Raw genomic sequence first — 20418 nt, 5'->3', positions numbered from 1 at the left:
GAAAAAACAAACTCCTTAATGTCTTTGGAAAGACCAGGCCACCATACTGAGCGGGAGACTAATTCCAAAGTCTTAGCGATCCCCGGATGCCCGGCAACTTTGCTATCATGAAACTCCGTCAAAACAGTTGCTCTCAAAAACTCAGGGACATAAAGACGACCAGCAGGAGTATTTCCAGGAGCTTGATGTTGAAGCTGCTTTAACTGGGTAAATAAATCTTGTGTGAGGCCTGCCCGAATGACTGAAGACGGAAGTATGGGAGTAACAGGACTGTTATCATGAACTGGAAGAAAACTGCGTGACAGGGCATCCGCCTTGGCATTCTTGGAACCTGGCCTGAAGGTGATAATAAACTTGAAACGAGTAAAAAATAAAGCCCAACGAGCTTGCCGGGCATTCAGCCGTTTAGCTGATTCAATGTACTGAAGATTTTTGTGATCAGTTAAAACTGAAATGGTATGTGTTGCTCCCTCAAGCCAATGCCTCCACTCCTCGAAAGCCCATTTAATAGCCAGTAATTCCCGGTTACCAACATCGTAGTTGGATTCAGCAGATGAGAATTTCCTGGACATAAAGGCACAAGGATGTAATTCTAGAGAATCCGGATCCTTCTGAGATAGGATAGCCCCTACTCCAACCTCCGAGGCATCAACCTCAACAATGAAAGGCAATTCTGGGTTGGGATGTCTGAGGACCGGGGCTGAGACAAAGGCTTGTTTCAAGGCCTGAAAAGATAACTCAGCTTCACGTGACCAGTTGGTTGGATCCGCTCCCTTCTTAGTCAGTGCCACAATGGGAGCAACTAGGTCGGAGAAAGAGTGAATAAATCTTCTATAATAATTCGCAAACCCTAAAAAGCGCTGAATTGCTTTTAAGTTGGTGGGTTGCGCCCAACTAAGGATGGCTTGGAGCTTCTTCGGTTCCATACAGAATCCCCGAGGGGAAATAATGTACCCTAAAAAGGATACCTCCGTGACATGAAATTCACACTTCTCCAGCTTGGCATATAGGTGATTTTCACGTAATTTTTTTAGAACCTGACGCACCTGGGTAACGTGTTGTTCAATAGAGTCAGAATATATCAAGATATCGTCTAAATAGACTACTACGAATCTTCCAAGAAAATCACGGAGCACATCGTTAATGAGATCCTGGAAAACTGCCGGAGCGTTAGACAGGCCGAATGGCATAACCAGATACTCATAGTGACCCGACTGAGTACTGAATGCCGTTTTCCACTCATCCCCTGACTTGATTCGGATGAGGTTATATGCTCCTCTCAGGTCAATCTTAGAAAAAATCACAGCCGAACGTAGCTGATCAAAGAGGACAGAAATCAGCGGCAAAGGGTAAGTATTTTTTACTGAGATTTTATTCAAGGCTCTAAAGTCAATGCAAGGTCTGAGTGATCCATCCTTCTTCTCCACAAAGAAAAAGCCTGCACTTAAAGGGGATTTAGACGGCCTGATAAATCCTTTCCCTAGGCTTTCTTTAACATATTCATTCATGGCCACAGTTTCTGGTCCGGACAATGCATATAACCTTCCCTTAGGCAAAGTGGCACCAGGAATTAGCTCAATAGCACAATCATAAGGCCGATGGGGAGGCAGAATGTCCGCATTGCCCTTGGAAAATACATCAACAAAATCCTGGTATTCCACAGGAATGGGTGCGGGAATGACAGCAGCTATTCTGATGGGAAGCGTAATACATTCCTTATTACAGATGGTACCCCACTGTGAGATCTCCCCCGACTGCCAATCAATGATGGGATTATGAAAGGCCAGCCAAGGGTGACCCAGAACCACTGGAACTGCTGGGCAATGGGTAAGGAAAAATTCAATTTTTTCGGAATGAAGAGCTCCTACCGAAAATAGTACAGGAGGTGTACAGAGAGAAATAACCCCATTGGACAAGGGACTCCCATCTAAACCATGCATGGTGATACACCTACCCAAGGCTAACTGAGGAATACCTAAGGCCTTGGCCCACGTTAAGTCCATAAAGTTCCCTGCAGCTCCACTGTCAACAAAAGCCGACACCGAGGAACAGAGGCTGCCAAAGGAAACTTTAGCTGGGACTAACAGTGAATTATTTGAGGAGATAAGCTGCAGACCAAAGTGAACCCCCTCACAATTCACTTGGTCGAGGCGTTTCCCGACTTGTTCGGACAATTACGGGCAAAATGTCCCTTACTCCCACAGTACAAACAAAGACCAGAATTTTGCCTTCTGGTTCTTTCTTCAGGAGACAGCTTGGAGAGACCTATCTGCATGGGCTCCTCTATGTCCACAGGAATGGAAAAAACACCAGGAGTAGACCCGACAGATGCTCCTTTTTCAGCCCTCCGCTCTCTGAGACGACGATCAATCTTAATAGAAAGCTCCATGAGTTTATCAAGAGTCTCAGGAGCGGGATACTGAAGGAGACTGTCTTTTATAGACTCAGATAAGCCGAGGCGAAACTGACTGCGCAGGGCTGGGTCATTCCATCCACAGTCGTTCGACCAACGGCGAAACTCCGTACAATAAATCTCTGCGGGAATCTTACCCTGTCTGAGAGCACGCAAATGACTCTCGGCGGATGCCTCTCTATCAGGGTCATCATACAATAGCCCTAAAGACCCCAGAAAGGCGTCTACAGACAACAATGCCGGATCGTCAGTTCTTAAACCAAAAGCCCAGGTCTGGGGATCCCCCTGAAGTAAAGAAATAATAATTCCGACCCGCTGAGATTCCGTACCTGAGGAGACTGGTCTTAAACGAAAATAAAGTTTACAAGACTCTTTAAAATTAAAAAACTGCTTTCTATCCCCAGAAAAACGGTCAGGCAAATGCATTTTTGGTTCAGGAACGACCCTCGGGGAAGTCCGTAACAGATCTTCCTGTGACCTCACCCGAAGGGATAGATCCTGAACCATCTGAGTAAGTTCTTGAATCTGACTAACTAGAAGCTGGCCATGATTTGGCCCTACACCAGTGGGATTCATGAGGCCGACAAATCTTCCAAACTGAAATAAGGGAAAAAATCAAACCCTGTTTAATTTTAAATTTTAGTCTGGCCGGTAATAATGTTATGATACCAGTATGTCTGACCAGAGGTGATCTTATGACGGAGGTCAGAGTACTGGAATGGAATGCTGGTTACGGGAGCAGGAAAGCCTAGTAACCCCTGGCGCCCTAACTCCGTTGTCTCGCCCGTGTTATCAGAAATCCCCTGCGAGACTATGGTTGCTTGAGCCCATGGCAGCCGCGTTTGAAGGGCGGATTATGTCTGCCCAACTCCGATGCCCCCTCAGGTCTTAATGGGAGACAAAGGGAAATCCGAGACAGGGTGATAACAAGGGGCCCTCTGACTAAGCAACCAGGCCAGGGGCTACAAGCTAACTAACTTAAACCAGAAGTATGTGCGGACAAACCGCCAGGGAAAAGGACAACCAAAAATCCACGAATCCGTTACTCCTATCCAGCACCGCTGGATACCAGAGTGGATTTGTGGGAGCGGAATCCTCCGCAAAAGCTCCGAAACACAATATAACCAAATAATAAATAGTAAGCGGTCAAGCCGCAACACGCGGCTACGCCGCGACTCACGAACACCACAGGATGTTAAAGGTGCTCGGTCAGGACTCCAGAAAAAGATGACAACTTCCGAGTATTGGACCACTGAGGACAGGAACGACCGGATAGACAGGACTGGAAAACTCTCTGCAACAGACACAGCAAACAGGAAGCTATTACCGGCGTCTGTGGGAAGTCCAGAGAGTGCTTTTAACTGGGAGCTCTCCAATCAGGAGCCAGACAGGGTAATTAACAATCATGCCGTGCAGCTGCATGCTGCACGGCCAGGATACCAATGAGGTTATTAATCTAGACCCAGCAACGGGGAACGCGGTCCGACAGTGGCGTCCCCGTTGCTAGGGTCTGAGCGGCTCCGTGCGCCCGGCGTCTAGCGTTGCTAGGGAGCTGGCGGCTGTCCGCATGCGGCGTCCCTAGTTGCTAGGCGCCGGGCCGCACTGACGGGCGGACCCTCGGCGCCTAACAATGCACTGTATATACAAGGCGAAGCCTAAGATATTACCACAGAAGAATAGCTGCACTCCATGTACTGTATATACAGGGCGAAGCCTAAGATATTACCACAGAAGAATAGCTGCACTCCATGTACAGTATATACAGGGCGAAGCCTAAGATATTACCACAGAAGAATAGCTGCACTCCATGTACTGTATATACAGGGCGAAGCCTAAGATATTACCACAGAAGAATAGCTGCACTCCATGTACAGTATATACAGGGCGAAGCCTAAGATATTACCACAGAAGAATAGCTGCACTCCATGTACAGTATATACAGGGCGAAGCCTAAGATATTATTACAGAAGAATAGCTGCACTCCATGTACAGTATATACAGGGCGAAGCCTAAGATATTACCACAGAAGAATAGCTGCACTCCATGTACTGTATATACAGGGCGAAGCCTAAGATATTACCACAGAAGAATAGCTGCACTCCATGTACAGTATATACAGGGCGAAGCCTAAGATATTACCACAGAAGAATAGCTGCACTCCATGTACAGTATATACAGGGCGAAGCCTAAGATATTATTACAGAAGAATAGCTGCACTCCATGTACAGTATATACAGGGCGAAGCCTAAGATATTACCACAGAAGAATAGCTGCACTCCATGTACAGTATATACAGGGCGAAGCCTAAGATATTACCACAGAAGAATAGCTGCACTCCATGTACAGTATAGACAGGGCGAAGCCTAAGATATTACCACAGAAGAATAGCTGCACTCCATGTACAGTATATACAGGGCGAAGCCTAAGATATTACCACAGAAGAATAGCTGCACTCCATGTGCAGTATATATAGGCATTGGAGGCTACAGAACCGGACAGCACATAGGAAAGTGGTAAAACGTTCTACGCTCCAGCTCTGAGTAGGTGGAAAATAGAATATACTGTAGATCAGACGTGGCCAATCTCATTCCTCAGGATCCCTAATATCTTCTGTTTTCCAGGTCACTTAGCTGGTGACAGATGTATTCATCACTAATATACACATTGCACGGTACCAGCACCCCTAGGTGCCTGGAAAACATGGACTATAAAGCATCCGTCCACACCCGGTGCAGCGCCCCTCCTGACGTCATTCGTAGTACAGAAACTAGAAGTGTTGTTCTGACGTTGACAGTGGTGTGGAACAGTCAGGATGTCACTGATCAGAAGACTATGGTAGTATATGTGTCTCTCTTATGGCAATCCCAGCCCTCTGAGCCCCCCGTGTTAGTAAATCACACGTTTTTTTTTGTTTATACGAGTCCAGTGGAATGATTCCATTGTGTTTGGTAGCAGCCAGGTGTGGTGTGCTGTATACAGTGTATTGTTGTCTTTTATAACATAAAACTATGTAAGGTATATATAGCCCCTGTCCCTGGTTAATGTCCCTTTAAATCAGGGGTGAGGAACCTTTTTTCTACCAAGGGCCATTTAGATATTTATAAAATCCTTCGAGGGCCATACAAAAATTATCAATTTAAAAATTACCCTGCCCCCAGTCAGTAGTTATGCCCCCAGTCACTTGTTATGCCCAATTAGATTTGCCCCCAGTCAGTTATGCCCCATTAGATTTGCCCCCAGTCAGTTGTTTTGGCCCATTAGATATGCACCGTCAGTTGTTATGCCCCATTAAATATGCCCCCTGTAGTTATGCCCCTTGTAGTTATTAGAGATGAGCGCCTGAAATTTTTCGGGTTTTGTGTTTTGGTTTTGGGTTCGGTTCCGCGGCCGTGTTTTGGGTTCGAACGCGTTTTGGCAAAACCTCACCGAATTATTTTTGTCGGATTCGGGTGTGTTTTGGATTCGGGTGTTTTTTTCAAAAAACCCTAAAAAACAGCTTAAATCATAGAATTTGGGGGTAATTTTGATCCCAAAGTATTATTAACCTCAAAAAACATAATTTACACTCATTTTCAGCCTATTCTGAACACATCACACCTCACAATATTATTTTTAGTCCTAAAATTTGCACAGAGGTCGCTGTGTGAGTAAGATAAGCGACCCTAGTGGCCGACACAAACACCGGGCCCATCTAGGAGTGGCACTGCAGTGTCACGCAGGATGTCCCTTCCAAAAAACCCTCCCCAAACAGCACATGACGCAAAGAAAAAAAGAGGCGCAATGAGGTAGCTGACTGTGTGAGAAAGATAAGCGACCCTAGTGGCCGACACAAACACCGGGCCCATCTAGGAGTGGCACTGCAGTGTCACGCAGGATGTCCCTTCCAAAAAACCCTCCCCAAACAGCACATGACGCAAAGAAAAAAAGAGGCGCAATGAGGTAGCTGTGTGAGAAAGATAAGCGACCCTAGTGGCCGACACAAACACCGGGCCCATCTAGGAGTGGCACTGCAGTGTCACGCAGGATGTCCCTTCCAAAAAACCCTCCCCAAACAGCACATGACGCAAAGAAAAAAAGAGGCGCAATGAGGTAGCTGTGTGAGTAAGATTAGCGACCCTAGTGGCCGACACAAACACCGGGCCCATCTAGGAGTGGCACTGCAGTGTCACGCAGGATGGCCCTTCCAAAAAACCCTCCCCAAACAGCACATGACGCAAAGAAAAAAAGAGGCGCAATGAGGTAGCTGACTGTGTGAGTAAGATTAGCGACCCTAGTGGCCGACACAAACACCGGGCACATCTAGGAGTGGCACTGCAGTGTCACGCAGGATGTCCCTTCCAAAAAACCCTCCCCAAACAGCACATGACGCAAAGAAAAAAAGAGGCGCAATGAGGTAGCTGTGTGAGTAAGATTAGCGACCCTAGTGGCCGACACAAACACCGGGCCCATCTAGGAGTGGCACTGCAGTGTCACGCAGGATGTCCCTTCCAAAAAACCCTCCCCAATCAGCACATGATGCAAAGAAAAAGAAAAGAAAAAAGAGGTGCAAGATGGAATTATCCTTGGGCCCTCCCACCCACCCTTATGTTGTATAAACAAAACAGGACATGCACACTTTAACCAACCCATCATTTCAGTGACAGGGTCTGCCACACGACTGTGACTGATATGACGGGTTGGTTTGGACCCCCCCCAAAAAAGAAGCAATTAATCTCTCCTTGCACAAACTGGCTCTACAGAGGCAAGATGTCCACCTCATCTTCACCCTCCGATATATCACCGTGTACATCCCCCTCCTCACAGATTATCAATTCGTCCCCACTGGAATCCACCATCTCAGCTCCCTGTGTACTTTGTGGAGGCAATTGCTGCTGGTCAATGTCTCCGCGGAGGAATTGATTATAATTCATTTTAATGAACATCATCTTCTCCACATTTTCTGGATGTAACCTCGTACGCCGATTGCTGACAAGGTGAGCGGCGGCACTAAACACTCTTTCGGAGTACACACTTGTGGGAGGGCAACTTAGGTAGAATAAAGCCAGTTTGTGCAAGGGCCTCCAAATTGCCTCTTTTTCCTGCCAGTATAAGTACGGACTGTGTGACGTGCCTACTTGGATGCGGTCACTCATATAATCCTCCACCATTCTATCAATGTTGAGAGAATCATATGCAGTGACAGTAGACGACATGTCCGTAATCGTTGTCAGGTCCTTCAGTCCGGACCAGATGTCAGCATCAGCAGTCGCTCCAGACTGCCCTGCATCACCGCCAGCGGGTGGGCTCGGAATTCTGAGCCTTTTCCTCGCACCCCCAGTTGCGGGAGAATGTGAAGGAGGAGATGTTGACAGGTCGCGTTCCGCTTGACTTGACAATTTTGTCACCAGCAGGTCTTTCAACCCCAGCAGACCTGTGTCTGCCGGAAAGAGAGATCCAAGGTAGGCTTTAAATCTAGGATCGAGCACGGTGGCCAAAATGTAGTGCTCTGATTTCAACAGATTGACCACCCGTGAATCCTTGTTAAGCGAATTAAGGGCTGCATCCACAAGTCCCACATGCCTAGCGGAATCGCTCCGTGTTAGCTCCTTCTTCAATGCCTCCAGCTTCTTCTGCAAAAGCCTGATGAGGGGAATGACCTGACTCAGGCTGGCAGTGTCTGAACTGACTTCACGTGTGGCAAGTTCAAAGGGCATCAGAACCTTGCACAACGTTGAAATCATTCTCCACTGCACTTGAGACAGGTGCATTCCATCTCCTATATCGTGCTCAATTGTATAGGCTTGAATGGCCTTTTGCTGCTCCTCCAACCTCTGAAGCATATAGAGGGTTGAATTCCACCTCGTTACCACTTCTTGCTTCAGATGATGGCAGGGCAGGTTCAGTAGTTTTTGGTGGTGCTCCAGTCTTCTGTACGTGGTGCCTGTACGCCGAAAGTGTCCCGCAATTTTTCTGGCCACCGACAGCATCTCTTGCACGCCCCTGTCGTTTTTTAAAAAATTCTGCACCACCAAATTCAAGGTATGTGCAAAACATGGGACGTGCTGGAATTTGCCCATATTTAATGCACACACAATATTGCTGGCGTTGTCCGATGCCACAAATCCACAGGAGAGTCCAATTGGGGTAAGCCATTCCGCGATGATCTTCCTCAGTTGCCGTAAGAGGTTTTCAGCTGTGTGCGTATTCTGGAAAACGGTGATACAAAGCGTAGCCTGCCTAGGAAAGAGTTGGCATTTGCGAGATGCTGCTACTGGTGCCGCCGCTGCTGTTCTTGCGGCGGGAGTCCATACATCTACCCAGTGGGCTGTCACAGTCATATAGTCCTGACCCTGCCCTGCTCCACTTGTCCACATGTCCGTGGTTAAGTGGACATTGGGTACAACTGCATTTTTTAGGACACTGGTGAGTCTTTTTCTGACGTCCGTGTACATTCTCGGTATCGCCTGCCTAGAGAAGTGGAACCTAGATGGTATTTGGTAACGGGGGCACACTGCCTCAATAAATTGTCTAGTTCCCTGTGAACTAACGGCGGATACCGGACGCACGTCTAACACCAACATAGTTGTCAAGGACTCAGTTATCCGCTTTGCAGTAGGATGACTGCTGTGATATTTCATCTTCCTCGCAAAGGACTGTTGAACAGTCAATTGCTTACTGGAAGTAGTACAAGTGGGCTTACGACTTCCCCTCTGGGATGACCATCGACTCCCAGCGGCAACAACAGCAGCGCCAGCAGCAGTAGGCGTTACACGCAAGGATGCATCGGAGGAATCCCAGGCAGGAAAGGACTCGTCAGACTTGCCAGTGACATGGCCTGCAGGACTATTGGCATTCCTGGGGAAGGAGGAAATTGACACTGAGGGAGTTGGTGGGGTGGTTTGCGTGAGCTTGGTTACAAGAGGAAGGGATTTACTGGTCAGTGGACTGCTTCCGCTGTCACCCAAAGTTTTTGAACTTGTCACTGACTTATTATGAATGCGCTGCAGGTGACGTATAAGGGAGGATGTTCCGAGGTGGTTAACGTCCTTACCCCTACTTATTACAGCTTGACAAAGGGAACACACGGCTTGACACCTGTTGTCCGCATTTCTGGTGAAATACCTCCACACCGAAGAGCTGATTTTTTTGGTATTTTCACCTGGCATGTCAACGGCCATATTCCTCCCACGGACAACAGGTGTCTCCCCGGGTGCCTGACTTAAACAAACCACCTCACCATCAGAATCCTCCTGGTCAATTTCCTCCCCAGCGCCAGCAACACCCATATCCTCCTCATCCTGGTGTACTTCAACACTGACATCTTCAATCTGACTATCAGGAACTGGACTGCGGGTGCTCCTTCCAGCACTTGCAGGGGGCATGCAAATAGTGGAAGGCGCATGCTCTTCACGTCCAGTGTTGGGAAGGTCAGGCATCGCAAACGACACAATTGGACTCTCCTTGTGGATTTGGGATTTCAAAGAACGCACAGTTCTTTGCGGTGCTTTTGCCAGCTTGAGTCTTTTCAGTTTTCTAGCGAGAGGCTGAGTGCTTCCATCCTCATGTGAAGCTGAACCACTAGCCATGAACATAGGCCAGGGCCTCAGCCGTTCCTTGCCACTCCGTGTGGTAAATGGCATATTGGCAAGTTTACGCTTCTCCTCCGACAATTTTATTTTAGGTTTTGGAGTCCTTTTTTTTCTGATATTTGGTGTTTTGGATTTGACATGCTCTGTACTATGACATTGGGCATCGGCCTTGGCAGACGACGTTGCTGGCATTTCATCGTCTCGGCCATGACTAGTGGCAGCAGCTTCAGCACGAGGTGGAAGTGGATCTTGATCTTTCCCTAATTTTGGAACCTCAACTTTTTTGTTCTCCATATTTTATAGGCAGAACTAAAAGGCACCTCAGGTAAACAATGGAGATGGATGGATTGGATAGTTTACTAGTATACAATTATGGACGGACTGCCACGGTTAGGTGGTATAAAAAAACCACGGTTAGGTGGTATATATTATAATAATAATACAATTATGGATGGACGGACTGCCTGCCGACTGCCGACACAGAGGTAGCCACAGCCGTGAACTACCGCACTGTACACTGGTTGATAAAGAGATAGTAGTATACTCGTAACAACTAGTATGACACTATGACGACGGTATAAAGAATGAAAAAAAAACCACGGTTAGGTGGTATATATTATAATAATAATACAATTATGGATGGACGGACTGCCTGCCGACTGCCGACACAGAGGTAGCCACAGCCGTGAACTACCGCACTGTACACTGGTTGATAAAGAGATAGTAGTATACTCGTAACAACTAGTATGACACTATGACGACGGTATAAAGAATGAAAAAAAAACCACGGTTAGGTGGTATATATTATAATAATAATACAATTATGGATGGACGGACTGCCTGCCGACTGCCGACACAGAGGTAGCCACAGCCGTGAACTACCGCACTGTACACTGGTTGATAAAGAGATAGTAGTATACTCGTAACAACTAGTATGACACTATGACGACGGTATAAAGAATGAAAAAAAAACCACGGTTAGGTGGTATATATTATAATAATAATACAATTATGGATGGACGGACTGCCTGCCGACTGCCGACACAGAGGTAGCCACAGCCGTGAACTACCGCACTGTACACTGGTTGATAAAGAGATAGTAGTATACTCGTAACAACTAGTATGACACTATGACGACGGTATAAAGAATGAAAAAAAAACCACGGTTAGGTGGTATATATTATAATAATAATACAATTATGGATGGACGGACTGCCTGCCGACTGCCGACACAGAGGTAGCCACAGCCGTGAACTACCGCACTGTACACTGGTTGATAAAGAGATAGTAGTATACTCGTAACAACTAGTATGACACTATGACGACGGTATAAAGAATGGAAAAAAAACCACGGTTAGGTGGTATATATTATAATAATAATACAATTATGGATGGACGGACTGCCTGCCGACTGCCGACACAGAGGTAGCCACAGCCGTGAACTACCGCACTGTACACTGGTTGATAAAGAGATAGTAGTATACTCGTAACAACTAGTATGACACTATGACGACGGTATAAAGAATGAAAAAAAAACCACGGTTAGGTGGTATATATTATAATAATAATACAATTATGGATGGACGGACTGCCTGCCGACTGCCGACACAGAGGTAGCCACAGCCGTGAACTACCGCACTGTACACTGGTTGATAAAGAGATAGTAGTATACTCGTAACAACTAGTATGACACTATGACGACGGTATAAAGAATGGAAAAAAAACCACGGTTAGGTGGTATATATTATAATAATAATACAATTATGGATGGACGGACTGCCTGCCGACTGCCGACACAGAGGTAGCCACAGCCGTGAACTACCGCACTGTACACTGGTTGATAAAGAGATAGTAGTATACTCGTAACAACTAGTATGACACTATGACGACGGTATAAAGAATGAAAAAAAAACCACGGTTAGGTGGTATATATTATAATAATAATACAATTATGGATGGACGGACTGCCTGCCGACTGCCGACACAGAGGTAGCCACAGCCGTGAACTACCGCACTGTACACTGGTTGATAAAGAGATAGTAGTATACTCGTAACAACTAGTATGACACTATGACGACGGTATAAAGAATGAAAAAAAAACCACGGTTAGGTGGTATATATTATAATAATAATACAATTATGGATGGACGGACTGCCTGCCGACTGCCGACACAGAGGTAGCCACAGCCGTGAACTACCGCACTGTACACTGGTTGATAAAGAGATAGTAGTATACTCGTAACAACTAGTATGACACTATGACGACGGTATAAAGAATGAAAAAAAAACCACGGTTAGGTGGTATATATTATAATAATAATACAATTATGGATGGACGGACTGCCTGCCGACTGCCGACACAGAGGTAGCCACAGCCGTGAACTACCGCACTGTACACTGGTTGATAAAGAGATAGTAGTATACTCGTAACAACTAGTATGACACTATGACGACGGTATAAAGAATGGAAAAAAAACCACGGTTAGGTGGTATATATTATAATAATAATACAATTATGGATGGACGGACTGCCTGCCGACTGCCGACACAGAGGTAGCCACAGCCGTGAACTACCGCACTGTACACTGGTTGATAAAGAGATAGTAGTATACTCGTAACAACTAGTATGACACTATGACGACGGTATAAAGAATGAAAAAAAACCACGGTTAGGTGGTATATATTATAATAATAATACAATTATGGATGGACGGACTGCCTGCCGACTGCCGACACAGAGGTAGCCACAGCCGTGAACTACCGCACTGTACACTGGTTGATAAAGAGATAGTAGTATACTCGTAACAACTAGTATGACACTATGACGACGGTATAAAGAATGGAAAAAAAACCACGGTTAGGTGGTATATATTATAATAATAATACAATTATGGATGGACGGACTGCCTGCCGACTGCCGACACAGAGGTAGCCACAGCCGTGAACTACCGCACTGTACACTGGTTGATAAAGAGATAGTAGTATACTCGTAACAACTAGTATGACACTATGACGACGGTATAAAGAATGAAAAAAAAACCACGGTTAGGTGGTATATATTATAATAATAATACAATTATGGATGGACGGACTGCCTGCCGACTGCCGACACAGAGGTAGCCACAGCCGTGAACTACCGCACTGTACACTGGTTGATAAAGAGATAGTAGTATACTCGTAACAACTAGTATGACACTATGACGACGGTATAAAGAATGGAAAAAAAACCACGGTTAGGTGGTATATATTATAATAATAATACAATTATGGATGGACGGACTGCCTGCCGACTGCCGACACAGAGGTAGCCACAGCCGTGAACTACCGCACTGTACACTGGTTGATAAAGAGATAGTAGTATACTCGTAACAACTAGTATGACACTATGACGACGGTATAAAGAATGAAAAAAAAACCACGGTTAGGTGGTATATATTATAATAATAATACAATTATGGATGGACGGACTGCCTGCCGACTGCCGACACAGAGGTAGCCACAGCCGTGAACTACCGCACTGTACACTGGTTGATAAAGAGATAGTAGTATACTCGTAACAACTAGTATGACACTATGACGACGGTATAAAGAATGGAAAAAAAACCACGGTTAGGTGGTATATATTATAATAATAATACAATTATGGATGGACGGACTGCCTGCCGACTGCCGACACAGAGGTAGCCACAGCCGTGAACTACCGCACTGTACACTGGTTGATAAAGAGATAGTAGTATACTCGTAACAACTAGTATGACACTATGACGACGGTATAAAGAATGAAAAAAAAACCACGGTTAGGTGGTATATATTATAATAATAATACAATTATGGATGGACGGACTGCCTGCCGACTGCCGACACAGAGGTAGCCACAGCCGTGAACTACCGCACTGTACACTGGTTGATAAAGAGATAGTAGTATACTCGTAACAACTAGTATGACACTATGACGACGGTATAAAGAATGAAAAAAAAACCACGGTTAGGTGGTATATATTATAATAATAATACAATTATGGATGGACGGACTGCCTGCCGACTGCCGACACAGAGGTAGCCACAGCCGTGAACTACCGCACTGTACACTGGTTGATAAAGAGATAGTAGTATACTCGTAACAACTAGTATGACACTATGACGACGGTATAAAGAATGAAAAAAAAACCACGGTTAGGTGGTATATATTATAATAATAATACAATTATGGATGGACGGACTGCCTGCCGACTGCCGACACAGAGGTAGCCACAGCCGTGAACTACCGCACTGTACACTGGTTGATAAAGAGATAGTAGTATACTCGTAACAACTAGTATGACACTATGACGACGGTATAAAGAATGGAAAAAAAACCACGGTTAGGTGGTATATATTATAATAATAATACAATTATGGATGGACGGACTGCCTGCCGACTGCCGACACAGAGGTAGCCACAGCCGTGAACTACCGCACTGTACACTGGTTGATAAAGAGATAGTAGTATACTCGTAACAACTAGTATGACACTATGACGACGGTATAAAGAATGAAAAAAAAACCACGGTTAGGTGGTATATATTATAATAATAATACAATTATGGATGGACGGACTGCCTGCCGACTGCCGACACAGAGGTAGCCACAGCCGTGAACTACCGCACTGTACACTGGTTGATAAAGAGATAGTAGTATACTCGTAACAACTAGTATGACACTATGACGACGGTATAAAGAATGAAAAAAAAACCACGGTTAGGTGGTATATATTATAATAATAATACAATTATGGATGGACGGACTGCCTGCCGACTGCCGACACAGAGGTAGCCACAGCCGTGAACTACCGCACTGTACACTGGTTGATAAAGAGATAGTAGTATACTCGTAACAACTAGTATGACACTATGACGACGGTATAAAGAATGAAAAAAAACCCACGGTTAGGTGGTATATATTATAATAATAATACAATTATGGATGGACGGACTGCCTGCCGACTGCCGACACAGAGGTAGCCACAGCCGTGAACTACCGCACTGTACACTGGTTGATAAAGAGATAGTAGTATACTCGTAACAACTAGTATGACACTATGACGACGGTATAAAGAATGAAAAAAAAACCACGGTTAGGTGGTATATATTATAATAATAATACAATTATGGATGGACGGACTGCCTGCCGACTGCCGACACAGAGGTAGCCACAGCCGTGAACTACCGCACTGTACACTGGTTGATAAAGAGATAGTAGTATACTCGTAACAACTAGTATGACACTATGACGACGGTATAAAGAATGGAAAAAAAACCACGGTTAGGTGGTATATATTATAATAATAATACAATTATGGATGGACGGACTGCCTGCCGACTGCCGACACAGAGGTAGCCACAGCCGTGAACTACCGCACTGTACACTGGTTGATAAAGAGATAGTAGTATACTCGTAACAACTAGTATGACACTATGACGACGGTATAAAGAATGAAAAAAAACCACGGTTAGGTGGTATATATTATAATAATAATACAATTATGGATGGACGGACTGCCTGCCGACTGCCGACACAGAGGTAGCCACAGCCGTGAACTACCGCACTGTACACTGGTTGATAAAGAGATAGTAGTATACTCGTAACAACTAGTATGACACTATGACGACGGTATAAAGAATGGAAAAAAAACCACGGTTAGGTGGTATATATTATAATAATAATACAATTATGGATGGACGGACTGCCTGCCGACTGCCGACACAGAGGTAGCCACAGCCGTGAACTACCGCACTGTACACTGGTTGATAAAGAGATAGTAGTATACTCGTAACAACTAGTATGACACTATGACGACGGTATAAAGAATGAAAAAAAAACCACGGTTAGGTGGTATATATTATAATAATAATACAATTATGGATGGACGGACTGCCTGCCGACTGCCGACACAGAGGTAGCCACAGCCGTGAACTACCGCACTGTACACTGGTTGATAAAGAGATAGTAGTATACTCGTAACAACTAGTATGACACTATGACGACGGTATAAAGAATGGAAAAAAAACCACGGTTAGGTGGTATATATTATAATAATAATACAATTATGGATGGACGGACTGCCTGCCGACTGCCGACACAGAGGTAGCCACAGCCGTGAACTACCGCACTGTACACTGGTTGATAAAGAGATAGTAGTATACTCGTAACAACTAGTATGACACTATGACGACGGTATAAAGAATGAAAAAAAAACCACGGTTAGGTGGTATATATTATAATAATAATACAATTATGGATGGACGGACTGCCTGCCGACTGCCGACACAGAGGTAGCCACAGCCGTGAACTACCGCACTGTACACTGGTTGATAAAGAGATAGTAGTATACTCGTAACAACTAGTATGACACTATGACGACGGTATAAAGAATGGAAAAAAAACCACGGTTAGGTGGTATATATTATAATAATAATACAATTATGGATGGACGGACTGCCTGCCGACTGCCGACACAGAGGTAGCCACAGCCGTGAACTACCGCACTGTACACTGGTTGATAAAGAGATAGTAGTATACTCGTAACAACTAGTATGACACTATGACGACGGTATAAAGAATGAAAAAAAAACCACGGTTAGGTGGTATATATTATAATAATAATACAATTATGGATGGACGGACTGCCTGCCGACTGCCGACACAGAGGTAGCCACAGCCGTGAACTACCGCACTGTACACTGGTTGATAAAGAGATAGTAGTATACTCGTAACAACTAGTATGACACTATGACGACGGTATAAAGAATGAAAAAAAAACCACGGTTAGGTGGTATATATTATAATAATAATACAATTATGGATGGACGGACTGCCTGCCGACTGCCGACACAGAGGTAGCCACAGCCGTGAACTACCGCACTGTACACTGGTTGATAAAGAGATAGTAGTATACTCGTAACAACTAGTATGACACTATGACGACGGTATAAAGAATGAAAAAAAAACCACGGTTAGGTGGTATATATTATAATAATAATACAATTATGGATGGACGGACTGCCTGCCGACTGCCGACACAGAGGTAGCCACAGCCGTGAACTACCGCACTGTACACTGGTTGATAAAGAGATAGTAGTATACTCGTAACAACTAGTATGACACTATGACGACGGTATAAAGAATGGAAAAAAAACCACGGTTAGGTGGTATATATTATAATAATAATACAATTATGGATGGACGGACTGCCTGCCGACTGCCGACACAGAGGTAGCCACAGCCGTGAACTACCGCACTGTACACTGGTTGATAAAGAGATAGTAGTATACTCGTAACAACTAGTATGACACTATGACGACGGTATAAAGAATGAAAAAAAAACCACGGTTAGGTGGTATATATTATAATAATAATACAATTATGGATGGACGGACTGCCTGCCGACTGCCGACACAGAGGTAGCCACAGCCGTGAACTACCGCACTGTACACTGGTTGATAAAGAGATAGTAGTATACTCGTAACAACTAGTATGACACTATGACGACGGTATAAAGAATGGAAAAAAAAACCACGGTTAGGTGGTATATATTATAATAATAATACAATTATGGATGGACGGACTGCCTGCCGACTGCCGACACAGAGGTAGCCACAGCCGTGAACTACCGCACTGTACACTGGTTGATAAAGAGATAGTAGTATACTCGTAACAACTAGTATGACACTATGACGACGGTATAAAGAATGAAAAAAAAACCACGGTTAGGTGGTATATATTATAATAATAATACAATTATGGATGGACGGACTGCCTGCCGACTGCCGACACAGAGGTAGCCACAGCCGTGAACTACCGCACTGTACACTGGTTGATAAAGAGATAGTAGTATACTCGTAACAACTAGTATGACACTATGACGACGGTATAAAGAATGAAAAAAAAACCACGGTTAGGTGGTATATATTATAATAATAATACAATTATGGATGGACGGACTGCCTGCCGACTGCCGACACAGAGGTAGCCACAGCCGTGAACTACCGCACTGTACACTGGTTGATAAAGAGATAGTAGTATACTCGTAACAACTAGTATGACACTATGACGGTATAAAGAAAGAAAAAAAAATACCACGGTTAGGTGGTATATATTGTAATACAATTATGGATGGACGGACTGCCTGCCGAGTTCCGACTGCCGACACAGAGGTAGCCACAGCCGTGAACTACCGCACTGTACTGTGTCTGCTGCTAATATAGACTGGTTGATAAAGAGATAGTATACAATACATACAACAATATACTACTATACTGGTGGTCAGGCACTGGTCACCACTAGTCACACTGGCAGTGGCACTCCTGCAGCAAAAGTGTGCACTGTTTAATTTTAAATTAATATAATATTATGTACTCCTGGGGGCTCCTGCTATAACAACCTGCAGTGCTCCCCAGTCTCCCCCACAATTATTATAAGCTTTGCCTTTTATACATTGATGTGCAGCACACTGGGCTGAGCTGAGTGCACACAGACTGAGTCACACTGTGTGACTGGCTGCTGCTGTGTATCGTTTTTTTTCAGGCAGAGAACGGATATAGCAGAGAACGGATATATATTAAAATAAATAAAAGTTAACTAACAACAACTGCACTGGTCACTGTGGTAAACTCTGTCTGACTCTGCACAATCTCTCTCTCTCTTCTAATCTAATTTCTAATGGAGAGGACGCCAGCCACGTCCTCTCCCTATCAATCTCAATGCACGTGTGAAAATGGCGGCGACGCGCGGCTCCTTATATAGAATCCGAGTCTCGCGAGAATCCGACAGCGTCATGATGACGTTCGGGCGCGCTCGGGTTAACCGAGCAAGGCGGGAGGATCCGAGTCTGCTCGGACCCGTGAAAAAAACATGAAGTTCGTGCGGGTTCGGTTTCAGAGAAACCGAACCCGCTCATCTCTAGTAGTTATGCCCCATTAAATATGCCCCCTGTAGTTATGTCCCATTAGATATGCCCCCTGTAGTTATGCCCCATTAAATATGTCCCATAGTAGTGCCGCTTACACGCACACAGTAAAAGAAAGAAAAAAAAACCCACAATGCTCACCAGCCCTGCTTCCGGACGGCTGCCCTCCCTCTCCTCGAAACTATGGGAGAGATGTCATGACGTCTCTCCCATAGCGCCACACAGCCACACATGTACACTGCCTGAGCCAGAAGCTGGAGCTCAGGAGTGAGCTCTGCCTCCGGCTGCTGCTGAGGAGCAGGGCGCCCGCTGGTGGTAAAATCTCAGCGGGCGCTCGGCATCTCCTCTCGTTTAGGTGAGCCTGGGCGGGCCGGATCAAGTGGCTTTGAGGGCGTTATACGGCCCCCGGGCCTGAGGGTCCCCACCCCTGCTTTAAATGGTCCTCAGAGAAATAAACAAAACACACAGTAATAGCTATTACCTCCAGAATTAAAAACTCTGCCCGCATCACAGGGTCTACTACCATATCACTGCGCTCGCCCATGCAACCCCTTTCCCCGAATGCCGGGACCCCCAGTGACTCTAGTCACTAGAGGACCCGGCAGCCAATCAGGGAGCGCCACATCATAGAAACATGGAACCTCTTTAGTCACGTGGACCAGGTTTTCCATATTTTTTTTATTTTTTTTAACCCTGTGCATGCCTACTTGGACTGAAGAGGACCGATCTACGCCGGATAATAGGCGAGTATTTTGGATTTTTTTTTTTATAGGTACCCCAATGGATTCTTCGGTGACAAGGGGACCGATGGGCTCCATAGGACACTAGGTAAGTATGTGTGAGTGTGTAAGTGTGCATGTATGTGTAAATAAACTTATACTTTCATGGTGAGTGTGTTGTGTTTTCATTTGGGTATTTCTTTTGTTGTGGAACTACAGGTACCAGTGGGCCCGTTATTTCCCTGCATGCTGGTACTTGTGGTTCTCCAAGTACCAGCAAGCGGGGGGAAGCTTGCTGGGACTCATAGTTCCACACCAAAAGACAATGGGGGGTAATTCCAAGTTGATCGCAGCAGGAATTTTGTTAGCAGTTGGGCAAAACCATGTGCACTGCAGGGGGGGGGGGGGGGGGGCAGATGTAACATGTGCACTGCAGGGGAGGCAGATATAACATGTGCAGAGAGAGTTAGATTTGGGTGGGGTGTGTTCAATCTGCAATCTAATTTGCAGTGTAAAAATAAAGCAGCCAGTATTTACCCTGCACAGAAATAAAATAACCCACCCAAATCTAACTCTCTCTGCCCAAGTTACATCTGCCCCACCTGCAGTGCACATGGTTTTGCCCAACTGCTAACAAAATTCCTGCTGCGATCAACTTGGAATTACCCCCAATATTCTTTATTTTTACACAATTTTGGCTATCAGCCCCCCATCCACCGCCCAGGAATGCGTGGGGGGGGGGGGGGGAGGGGGACAGCCTCGGCCTTCACCCCT

At 45.3% G+C, this 20418-nt stretch overlaps 1 protein-coding gene across 2 annotated transcripts in view; it reads right to left on the bottom strand.

The window, feature by feature from the left end:
* Positions 1-20418, bottom strand: part of SLC40A1 (solute carrier family 40 member 1) — a 409668-nt gene that overhangs the window by 51560 nt on the left and 337690 nt on the right. The window lies entirely within an intron of this gene.

This window comes from Pseudophryne corroboree (assembly GCF_028390025.1).
Source record: "Pseudophryne corroboree isolate aPseCor3 chromosome 1 unlocalized genomic scaffold, aPseCor3.hap2 SUPER_1_unloc_3, whole genome shotgun sequence".
NCBI classification, from domain to species: Eukaryota; Metazoa; Chordata; class Amphibia; order Anura; family Myobatrachidae; genus Pseudophryne; species Pseudophryne corroboree.
The sequence above is the reverse complement of the archived record's forward strand: the minus strand, read 5'-3'. Positions and strand labels throughout refer to the sequence as shown.